Here is an 11,123-nt window from a genome sequence, read left to right as displayed (position 1 = left end):
GGGTCCGTTGAACTTTAAGGTAAGCTCTGGAGATGGCACTGGAAGTCGAGCCCCAGTAATAGGGCAGCGCAGAGATGGGGGAGGACGTAGAGCTTAAAGTTGGTGTACTCTACGCCTTGTATGGTAAGGGTACCCTGTGTCGCGGGTAGGATGGACAGAGAGCAGCACCTTACCGTATTTGGGTGTATGAAGCTGTCTGTGCTCCTAGAGTCAAAAAGGCAGGCCGTCTCGTGCCCGTTGATCCGGAAGGTCATCGTGAACTTCGCGAGGTGGTGCGGCCGGGACTGGCCGAGTGTGACGGAGGTGAGTGTCAGAAGGCGGTTGGTAGGCCAGCGTACGGTCGGGTGAGCTGAGCTCCCAGGAGGCTGCAGAGTAGTCCCAAGATGGCGGCCCCCATGAGTCGCGCGTGGCGGGTGGCATCTGCGATGGCATCCAAGATGGCGGCCCCCATGGGTCACGCGTGGCGGGTGTCAGCAGCGATGGCATGCAAGATGGCGGCCCCCGTGGGTTGCATGTGTCGGCCGAAGTTAAAGATGGTGGCGCCCACAGGTCGCACGTGGCGGGTGGCGTGGCAACTGGGGGCGGCCCCGACAGGCAGCAGGCAGTGCTGCTGGGCCTAGAAGATTTAGGTGGGGGATCGGGCCTGGCAGGCTTTTGCGAAGTGGCCCTTCTTCCCACAACCGTTACTAGTTGCGTTCTGTGCTGGGCAGCGTTGTCTGGGATGATTACCCTGGCCGCAGAAGTAGCACCTCGGGCCTCCAGCGTTGGCGGGCCGCTACGCGGTGCAGGCTTGTGTCACACCCGGGTCGGTTGATGGCTGCGCCCACGAGGGTGCCGCACGGTCAGAGGTGTAGGCCTGCATGTTCTGTCAGGCCACCTCCAGCGAGTTGGAGGGTTGTACTGTTTCTGGGGGGCTGAGTGCCCCCCCTTCTAGTAGACACTGGCGGATATTGTTAGAGTTCATACCCGCGACATAAGCGTCCCTGATCAGCAGCTACGCGTGCTGGGTAGCCGATATTGCCCGGCAGTCACAGTTCCGGCAGAGGATGCGCAAGGCAAGCAGGAATTCTGCGAGTGATTCCCCATGGTGCTGCCGTCTCGTGGCGAGGAGGTGCCGAGCATATACCTGGTTAACGGATTTCACGTTTTGTCCTTTTAGCAGCGTTACTGCTTCCACGTACGAGGGGTGTCCCTGATGAGTGGAAAGACTCTTGGGCTCACCCATGCATGGAGGACCTGCTTCCTCTGGAGGCCTGTGAGGTCTTCGTTGAAGGATGTGAGGTACGCCTCGAAGCAGCTTAGTCAGTGTTCAAACGTTTCTGTAGTGTTGGCTGCTTGTGGGTACAGCTCCAAGCAATCAGGCTTGAGTGATGAGTTCATCTTTAGGAATTTAGTGTATTAAATTGATACACCATCAATAACACACAACGAGTGAAGAACGTAACTGAGGCTTTAATACACTAAACAGCAAGCCTCCTGCCTCTGGACCCGAACTGGGTCCAGAGGCAGAGACTACCCACCTTTGTACAGAAGCCCGAGGGGAGAAGCCACAGGCGGAGCCAGCCTGGCCAAGTCCAAGCATGCACAAGCATGCACAATACAATACAATACATACAATGCAATAACGTGGTTTACCACACTCATTTTGCAGATAGACCTCTAGTAAGGTTGCCTTTTGAACCAGGTAATACACTTGTTCAAAAAGATAGACGCGGAGGGAAAGAGACAAGGAGAGGGAGAGAGACAGGGAGGAAGAGAGAGAATGTAATTTCTGAATGCGGTTTTGCAATCTCAGCAGTGGCATTTTATCGTTTCCAGGGGTTTGGGGTGGGCCTGTCTGCAGCAGCCATTGATTCAATATCCATTACTTTGTTATTCCTTAGTGATGAATTCCGGTGGGCTTCCAAATTCTCAGAAATGTTCCTCTCTTCACATTCCCCTGAGGGTGCCTTGTTGGCTTTTTCACTTTCATGTTGGAAGGTGGCTTGCATTTTTAAACAGTTCCTTCTGTCTCATTTCAAACTGCAAAAAGTCAGTTGAAAGTTGGAAAATCATTTTTTCACAAATAAAGGGGCAAAGCCTCAGGACAAGTACAGGAATAGAAGGTGGGCTCGCTGATGTGTGACTCAAAAATGTGTAGGAAAAGAAGGATTTTTAAAATAAATTGCAGTCGAAATATAATTACAGGCTGGGTTGTTTTTGCAGCTGTACATTGTTAAGAATATTGAGTGGAGGGCAGCACGGTGGCGCAGTGGGTTAGCCCTGCAGCCTCACGGCGCCGAGGTCCCAGGTTCGAACCCGGCTCTGGGTCACTGTCCGTGTGGAGTTTGCACATTCTCCCCGTGTCTGCGTGGGTTTCGCCCCCACAACCCAAAGATGTGCAGGCTAGGGGGATTGGCCACGTTAAATTGCCCCTTAATTGAAAAAAATGAATTGGGTACTCTAAATTTAAAAAAAAGAATATTGAGTGGAGGATTGGGTAGAAAACGTTATTGAACAGACTTCAGCTCCATTTTATAATGGGTTGCAAACTATATTTTTTATTTAATATTTCCAATTATGGGCAATTTGGCATGGTCAATCCACCTACCCTGCACATCGTTGGATTGTGAGGGTGAGACACAGGGAGAATGTGCAAACCCCACACAGAGACCCAGGTCCAGGATCGAACCCGGGTCTTCGGCGCCGTGAGGCAACAGTGCTAACCATTGCATCACCATGCCGCCCTGGGTTACAAACTGCTTATATTGCCCCAAATCCTCTGGTCAACATCGATGCTGAACGCACTGAGACTGCCCAGGCAGATATCTGTGACCTGACCTTTTTACAATTTTCAGCCATGTTTTCCAATCCCAGCTGAAGCACCAAGGTTCAGCGCAGTTTTGCCAAGGAAAAATTGTCAGATGTAAAAAGTTGCAGAGGAAAGGAGATCATATCCCGTTTTACGACAGTATCGGTCCAACACTTTCATTAAGTGAATCAGTGAATGGGTGAGCGGGCAGGTGGGTAGTCAGCTGGTTGGAGGGTAATCCGGTTGAGGGCAGTTGGGGAGGATAGTCACATTTTCAGGGGTAGTCAAGAGGTCAGGGGGGGGGAGTCAGGAGGGTGACTATGGGATGGGGGGGGAGGGGTGGTGTCGATGGCATTATTCAGCTGAGTTACATTTCTTCACCGCTTTGTTGGACCAGGTATTAATTAAACTTTAACATTCCTTGAGTAAGTCTGCAGCTAAGTCCCGTGTATCTGGACCAGGGATGGAAATATCTGCAGTGGAACCGGGCAATGGAATCAGCTAATCGGAAGTTTAAACTTCTCAGGCAATTTCAGCGTACACCTGTGCATCAGGACTTGGGGTCCTTATGTGCATCTCTCAACCTACAGCCTTCCTCCAGCTATGTGAGGATGGGGAAATGTGGGCCATTAATCTGGCAGCACTGCCTTCCTAGCCATTAGAGGTCACCTTGCCCATTCAATGTAGCCCAAATCAAGCGCATATATGTACACCCCTGAAAACATTAGCCATGTAAAAGTCTACCCCATGACTTTTGGTCTAAACAGCTGGTCTCAGAGATGTGACTTTTATACAAGTATATGTTCTAATAAGATCACCTCTCATTCTTCTAAACTCCAATGCATATAGACCCAACCTGTTCGTCTGTCCTCATTCCAGGAATCAACTCAATGAACCTTTGCTGAACTGCCTCCAATACAAGTATACCTCCCCTTAAATAAGAAGACCAAAATTGTACTCAGTGGTCCAGATGTGGTCTTGCAACATCCTTCACAGTTGTAATAAAACTTCCCTACTTTTATGTTCCATCCCCTCTTGCAGTAAAGGCCAATATTCCATTTGCCTTCATCCAGATCGCTCTTGAACACAGCATTCCATAGATTCTCTCCCCATTGAAATAATACTCGGCTTTTCATTTCTTCACACCTTGGGAACAACTTCACATAATACTCCCAATGGCCAAATGTTTTCCCTACTCATTGAAACTATTGATACCCCCTGACCACATTAGGGGGCTTGGAGCCTCTGGGTGGTCAGGGCGATGACATGGTTGGCACTGCCAAGAGTGCGAGGGAAGCATTGCGCCAAAAATTGGTGGGGCATGAATGGGTGTGGGGCATCTGGTGACCCCACAGTGGGAAGCCACTCATCTGGGGGTTGGGAGTGGTGGAGAGGTTTGAGGCTGGCAAGGATGGTGGGGGCAGGGGCGACACTGAAGCCCCAATGCCGCCGATGTGGGGGGGCCTTTACTGTCTCTTTAGGGTGCCCAATCACTGTGAAGCTAGGCTTGCTGGCATGTTCAGGCCCTACCCCTCTCAGTGCTGTGCAAATCACGCCCCCCTGCAAAATCATGTGTAAATGTGTGTGGATTGCAATCTGAATCACGTCGTGTACAGTTTTGGTCTCCTTACTTGAGAAAGGATGTACTGCCACTGAAGGTTGTGCAGAGGAGATTCACTAGGTTGATTCTAGAATTGAAAAAATTAGCTTATGAGGAGAGACTAAGTAGACTGGGACTATACTCATTGGAATTTAGAAGAATAAGGGGCATCTTATAGAAACATAGAAAATTATGAAGGGAATAGATAGGATAGAAGCAGGGAGATTGAGTCCTCTGGCGGGTGAACTAGAACTCAGGGGCATAGCCTCAAAATAAGAGGGAGCAGATTTAGGACTGAGTTGAGGAGGAACTTCTTCACCCAAAGGGTCGTGAATCTGTGGAATTCCCTGCCTAGTGAAACAGTTGAGGCTACCTCGATAAATGTTTTTAACGCAAAGGTAGATAGATTTTCGAACAGTAAAGGAATGAAAGGTTACCATGAGTGGATGGGTAAGTGGAGCTGAGTCCACAAAAGGATCGGCCATGATTTTATTGAATGACAGAGTAGACTTGAGGGGCCAGATGGCTTACACCTGCTCCTAATTCTTATTTTCTTATGAATATCCTGCCGTGAATCGCACTTTGTTTCCTGCCGGAGACCACACTTCGAAATCTTTTGGAAGAATTATGTCTGCAGTAGCTTCATTCAAGTCATTAATGTGGACTGAAAACATCTGAGGTCCCTGTGACGCCCCATAGAGTTTCAGGTTTCTAATCTGAACATGACCCATTTCTCCTGACTATGTTGCCTGTCACTTGACCAATCCTCTATCAATGTTAATGTCACCATCAACATCAGGAGATCATATGGAATGACTTTTAGAAATCTAAATACCCGGAGATGAAATTTCTCCAAATTTGTCAGTTCCGGCAGAAAAACTAGGACGAACCCTGCCGGCCCCAGCGGCGTGATCTGGACAGCAATTTTTGGGAAACAGAATTTCCCCACATCCAAATCAGGGTGATGTGTAACTTGGATTGAAACTATGAGGCGATAACGTTCCCATGAACCTGCTGCCTCTATCCTAAGTGGCGGAGGCTACAGGTTTGGAAAGTGAGATTGGGACATGAGCTTTTGTCATTTAATGTATGGCAAGTGGCATTTACCCAGAGATCCAAACTGATGGCTCAACCTTTCATGATATACACCAATGACCTAGAGGAAGGAATAGATAGTTGTAAGTGGAGATGCACTGGGTTGGATTTACCACCTTTGTTTTTAACACCGTGGACATGACATCTGCAGACCCCTGCCAGAATCCCCACCACACCCACCCTACCAGCAAAAAGGTCAGGGGGAAACCAGCCCATGAACCCAATGGCTGCCCCAGCACCATTTAACATTGGCTGGAGGCGGGACTACTGCCCTTCCTCAGAAAACCTGCCTTAGCGGTTGGCATAGTCCCAGCAATGCCACTGAGGGGTCTGATGAAAAGCCATTGACCTGAAATGTTAACTCTCTCCCCTCAGGTGATTTCTGACCTGCTGATTATTTTCTGGTTTTATAAAAATAGAAATCTTTGGGCAACATTATGTGGGTGGAAACCAAATGTCACAAATTTTTGTTTTCCCTCAGATTTGCACCTGAGAAATAGGTTTTAAGAACAAGAAAGCTCAAATCAGATAAACATAATTTTCAGCCTTAAATATATTTCAAATACTCTAAAACAGTAGATATTGATTCAGCCAATGAAAATGCTATTACTTTAAAGTTGAATAATTACAACTAAAAAACAAAAATAATTGCCACTATTTTTTTTTAATAAACATTTTATTGAAGTATTTTTTGGTATCACAACAACACAACATACAATGTACATGAAACTATAAACAGTGCAAAAGCCATCTCCCTCCCTTACAGGTGCCACCTTTATTAACCCCCTACTCTAAGTTAAACTAACCCCCCCCCCTCCTGCTGACGATTAATTTTCCGCGAAGAAATCGACGAATGGTTGCCACCTCCGGGCAAACCCTAACAGTGACCCTCTTAAGGCGAACTCGATTTTCTCCAAACAGAGAAAGCTAGCCCTGTCCGATAGCCAGGTCTCCGACTTCGGGGGCTTTGAGTCCCTCCAAGCTAATAGTATCCGTCTCTGGGCTACCAGGGAAGCAAAGGCCAGAACGTCTGCCTCTTCTCCTGGATTCCCTGGTCTCCTGGATTCCCGGGTCTTCTGACACCCCGAAAATCGCCACCTCTGGACTCAGCACCACCCTTGTTTTTAACACCGTGGACATGACATCTGCAAACCCCTGCCAAAATCACCTAAGCTTCGGACATGCCCAGAACATGTGGACATGGTTTGCTGGTCCTCCCGCACATTTTGCACACTTGTCTTCCACCCCAAAGAATCTGCTCATCCGGGCCACTGTCTTGAGAGCCCGGTGAACAACCTTAAATTGTATCAGGCTGAGCCTGGCACATGTTGCGGACGCGTTGACTCTACTCAACGCGTCCGCCCATAGACTATCCTCGATCTCTCCTCCTCCCACTTGCGCTTCAGCTCCTCGGTCTGCGTCTCCTCTGACCCCATAAGTTCCTTGTAAATGTCCGAGATGCTCCCTTCTCCTACCCACCCTCTGGAAATTAACCTGTCCTGAATCCCCCTTAGCGGTAGGAGTGGGAAGGTTGACACCTGTTTACATAGGAAGTCCCACACCTGCAGATACCTGAATTCATTTCCCCTCGCCAACCCAAACCTCTCCTCCAGCGCCCTCATAATCGGAAAGCTCCCCTCTATAAACATATTCCCACATCCTCTCAATTCCTGCTCTCCGCCATATCTGGATCCCCCCATCCATACTTCCGGGGCAAACCGGTGATTATTACAGATTGGGGACTAGACCAATGCTCCCTCTGGTCCCACATGCCTCCTCCATTGCCCCCAGACTCTCAGGGCTGCCACCACCATGGGACTGGTGGAGTACCGTGCCGGCAGGAACAGCAGAGGCGCAGTTACCAACGCTCCCAAACTGGTGCTCTTGCATGAAGCCGCCTCCATACGCTCCCATGCCGACCCCTCCCCCACCACCCACTTCCTGATCATGGCTATATTCGCCACCCAGTAATAGTTGGTAAAATGTGGCAGCGCAGCCCGTCCAAACAAAGTCAGAGATCACTTTGTTGACCCGTTTAAAAAAGGACCGCGGAATAAAGATGGAAAGACATTGAAACGCGAACAGGAATCTCGGAAGGACCGTCATCTTCACCGTCTGCACCCTCCCAGCCAGTGACAACGGAAGCGTGTCCCATCTCCGAAAATCGTCCTTCATTTGGTCTACGAGCCGGGCCAGGTTTAATTTATGCAGCCGGCTCTTTTCCCGCACCACTTGAATGCCTAGGAACCTAAAGCTTCCCTCTACTAATCTAAACGGCAGCTCCCCCAATTGCCTCTCCCGTCCCCTCACCTGGATTGCAAACATCTCAGTTTTCCCCATATTTAGCTTCTACCCCGAAAACCGGCCAAATTCCCCGAGAATCCTCATGATTTCTTCCATCTCCTCTAGTGGGTCCGATACATACAGAAACAGAGCGAGACTTTTGCTCCAACACCCCCCCCCCAGACCAGCCCCTTGAGGCTCTCAGAGCAATTGTCAACGGTTCTAGAGCGAGAGCGAACAACAGTGGGGAGATGGGGCATCCCTGTCTCGTCCTCCGGTGCAGTCTAAAATAGTCCGATGTTGTCCTATTCGTCCATATGCTTGCCACAGGAGCCTGATGCAGCAACCTGACCCAGTCAATAAAGCCCCGCCCAAATATGAACCATCCCAGTACCTCCCACAGATAATCCCATTCTACCAGATCAAAAGCCTTTGCTGCAACCATTGCCAATACTACCTCCACCTCCCGACCTTCTGGGAGCATCATAATCACATTTAACAGCCTCCTTACATTGGCCACCAACTGCCGGCCCTTAACAAACCCCATCTGGTCCTCCCCAATAACGTCCGGAACACAGTCCTCAATCCTGGAGGACAAAATTTTGGCCAGCAGTTTGGCGTCCACATTCAACAGGGATATCGGCCTGTAGGACCCACACAGCTCCGGGTTCTTGTCCCGCTTCAGAATCAGCAAAATCGTGGCCTGTGAAATCGTCGGGGGCAGCACCCCTCTTTCCCTTGCCTCATTGAACATCCTCATCAACCCCGGCCCCAATATACCAGAGAACTTTACCCGCCTGCATGGTCTTCAGACCCTCCACTATCTCTTCCAACCCGATCGGAGCCCCCAGCCCTTCTACCAGCTCCCCTTCCATCTTTGGGAAATTCAGCCCCCCCCAAGCAGTGCCTCATCCCCTCCGGCCGCGTAGGGGGTTCCGACCTACACAGCCTACTATAGAAATCCCTAAACGCCTTATTCACCCCTGCTGAATCTCCAACCAGGTTCCCATTTCTGTCATGTCAGGGAATGCATCAAAGCAAAAGAGAAAGCCTATAATGTGGCAAAGAGTAGTGGGAAGTCAGAAGATTGGGAAGGCTACAAAAACAAACAGAGGATAACAAAGAGAGAAATAAGGAAAGAGAGGATCAAATATGAAGGTAGGCTAGCCAGTAACATTAGGAATGATAGTAAAAGTTTCTTTAAATACATGAAAAACAAACGGGAGGCAAAAGTTGACATTAGGCCGCTCCAAAATGACGCTGGTAATCTAGTGATGGGAGACAAGGAAATAGCTGAGGAACTAAATAAGTACTTTGCGTCGGTCTTCACAGTAGAAGACATGAGTAATATCCCAACAATTCCGGAGAGTCAGGGGGCAGAGTTGAATATGGTAGCCATCACAAAGGAGAAAGCGCTAGAGAAACTAAGAGGTCTAAAAATTGATAAATCCCCGGGCCCAGATGGGCTGCATCCTAGAGTTTTAAAGGAGATAGCTGAAGAAATAGTGGAGGCGTTAGTTATGATCTTTCAAAAGTCACTGGAGTCAGGGAAAGTCCCAGAGGATTGGAAAATCGCTGTTGTAACCCCCCTGTTCAAGAAGGGAACAAGGAAAAAGATGGAAAATTATAGGCCAATTAGCCTAACCTCGGTTGTTGGCAAGGTTCTAGAATCCATTGTTAAGGATGAGATTTCTAAATTCTTGGAAGTGCAGGGTCGGATTAGGACAAGTCAGCATGGATTTAGTAAGGGGAGGTTGTGCCTGACAAACCTGTTATAGAGTTCTTTGAAGAGATAACAAATAGGTTAGACCAAGGAGAGCCAATGGATGTTATCTATCTTGACTTCCAAAAGGCCTTTGATAAGGTGCCTCACGGGAGACTGCTGAGTAAAATAAGGGCCCATGGTATTCGAGGCAAGGTACTAACATGGATTGACGATTGGCTGTCAGGCAGAAGGCAGAGAGTTGGGATAAAAGGTTCTTTTTTGGAATGGCAACTGGTGACGAGTGGTGTCCCGTAGGGTTCAGTGTTGGGGCCACAGCTGTTCTCTTTATATATTAACGATCTAGATGACGGGACTGGGGGCATTCTGGCTAAGTTTGCCGATGATACAAAGATAGGTGGAGGGGCAGGTAGTATGGAGGAGGTGGGGAGGCTGCAGAAAGATTTAGACAGTTTAGGAGAGTGGTCCAAGAAATGGCTGATGAAATTCAACGTGGGAAAGTGCGAGGTCTTGCACTTTGGAAAAAAGAATAGAGGCATGGACTATTTTCTAAACGGTGACAAAATTCATAATGATAAAGTGCAAAGGGACTTGGGAGTCCTAGTCCAGGATTCTCTAAAGGTAAACTTGCAGGTTGAGTATGTAATTAAGAAAGCAAATGCAATGTTGTCATTCATCTCAAGAGGCTTGGAATATAAAAGCAGGGATGTACTTCTGAAGCTTTATAAAGCATTAGTTAGGCCCCATTTAGAATACTGTGAGCAATATTGGGCCCCACACCTCAGGAAGGACATACTGGCACTGGAGCGGGTCCAGCGGAGATTCACACGGATGATCCCAGGAATGGTAGGCCTAACGTACGATGAACGTCTGAGGATCCTGGGATTATATTAGTTTAGGAGGTTGAGGGGAGATCTAATAGAAACTTACAAGATAATGAATGGCTTACATAGGGTGGATGTAGGGAAGTTGTTTCCATTAGCAGGGGAGACTAGGACCCGGGGGCACAGCCTTAGAATAAAAGGGAGTCACTTTAGAACAGTGATGAGGAGAAATTTCTTCAGCCAGAGTGGTGGGTCTGTGGAATTCATTGCCACAGAGGGCGGTGGAGGCCGGGACGTTGAGTGTCTTTAAGACAAAAGTTGATAAATTCTTGATTTCTCGAGGAATTAAGGGCTATGGAGAGAGAGCGGGTAAATGGAGTTGAAATCAGCCATGATTGAATGGTGGAGTGGACTCGATGGGCCAAATGGCCTTACTTCCGCTCCTATGTCTTATGGTCTTATTTACTTTCCCTATCTCCCTCCCTCTTTCTAAGCTGCTGTGCAAGCATTCTGCTGGCCTTCTCTCCATACTCATAGATCGCCCCCCTCATCTTTCTCAGCTGCTCCACCGCCCTCCCTGTGGTTAACAAGCCAAACTCCGCCTGTAGCCTCTGCCGTTCCCGTAAAAGCCCTGCCCCTGGGGTCGCCGCATACCTCCTATCGATCTGTAGTATCTCCTTAACCGGTCGGTCTGTCTCTGCCCTGTCTACCTTCTCCCTGTGGGCCCGTATCGAGATCAGCTCCCCTCTAACCACTGCCTTCAGTGCTTCCCAGACCATCGCTGCTGAAATTTCCCCCGTGTCATTG

The sequence above is a fragment of the Scyliorhinus torazame genome, chromosome 14, assembly GCF_047496885.1.
Source record: "Scyliorhinus torazame isolate Kashiwa2021f chromosome 14, sScyTor2.1, whole genome shotgun sequence".
NCBI lineage: Eukaryota > Metazoa > Chordata > Chondrichthyes > Carcharhiniformes > Scyliorhinidae > Scyliorhinus > Scyliorhinus torazame.
This window is presented reverse-complemented; position numbering follows the sequence as displayed.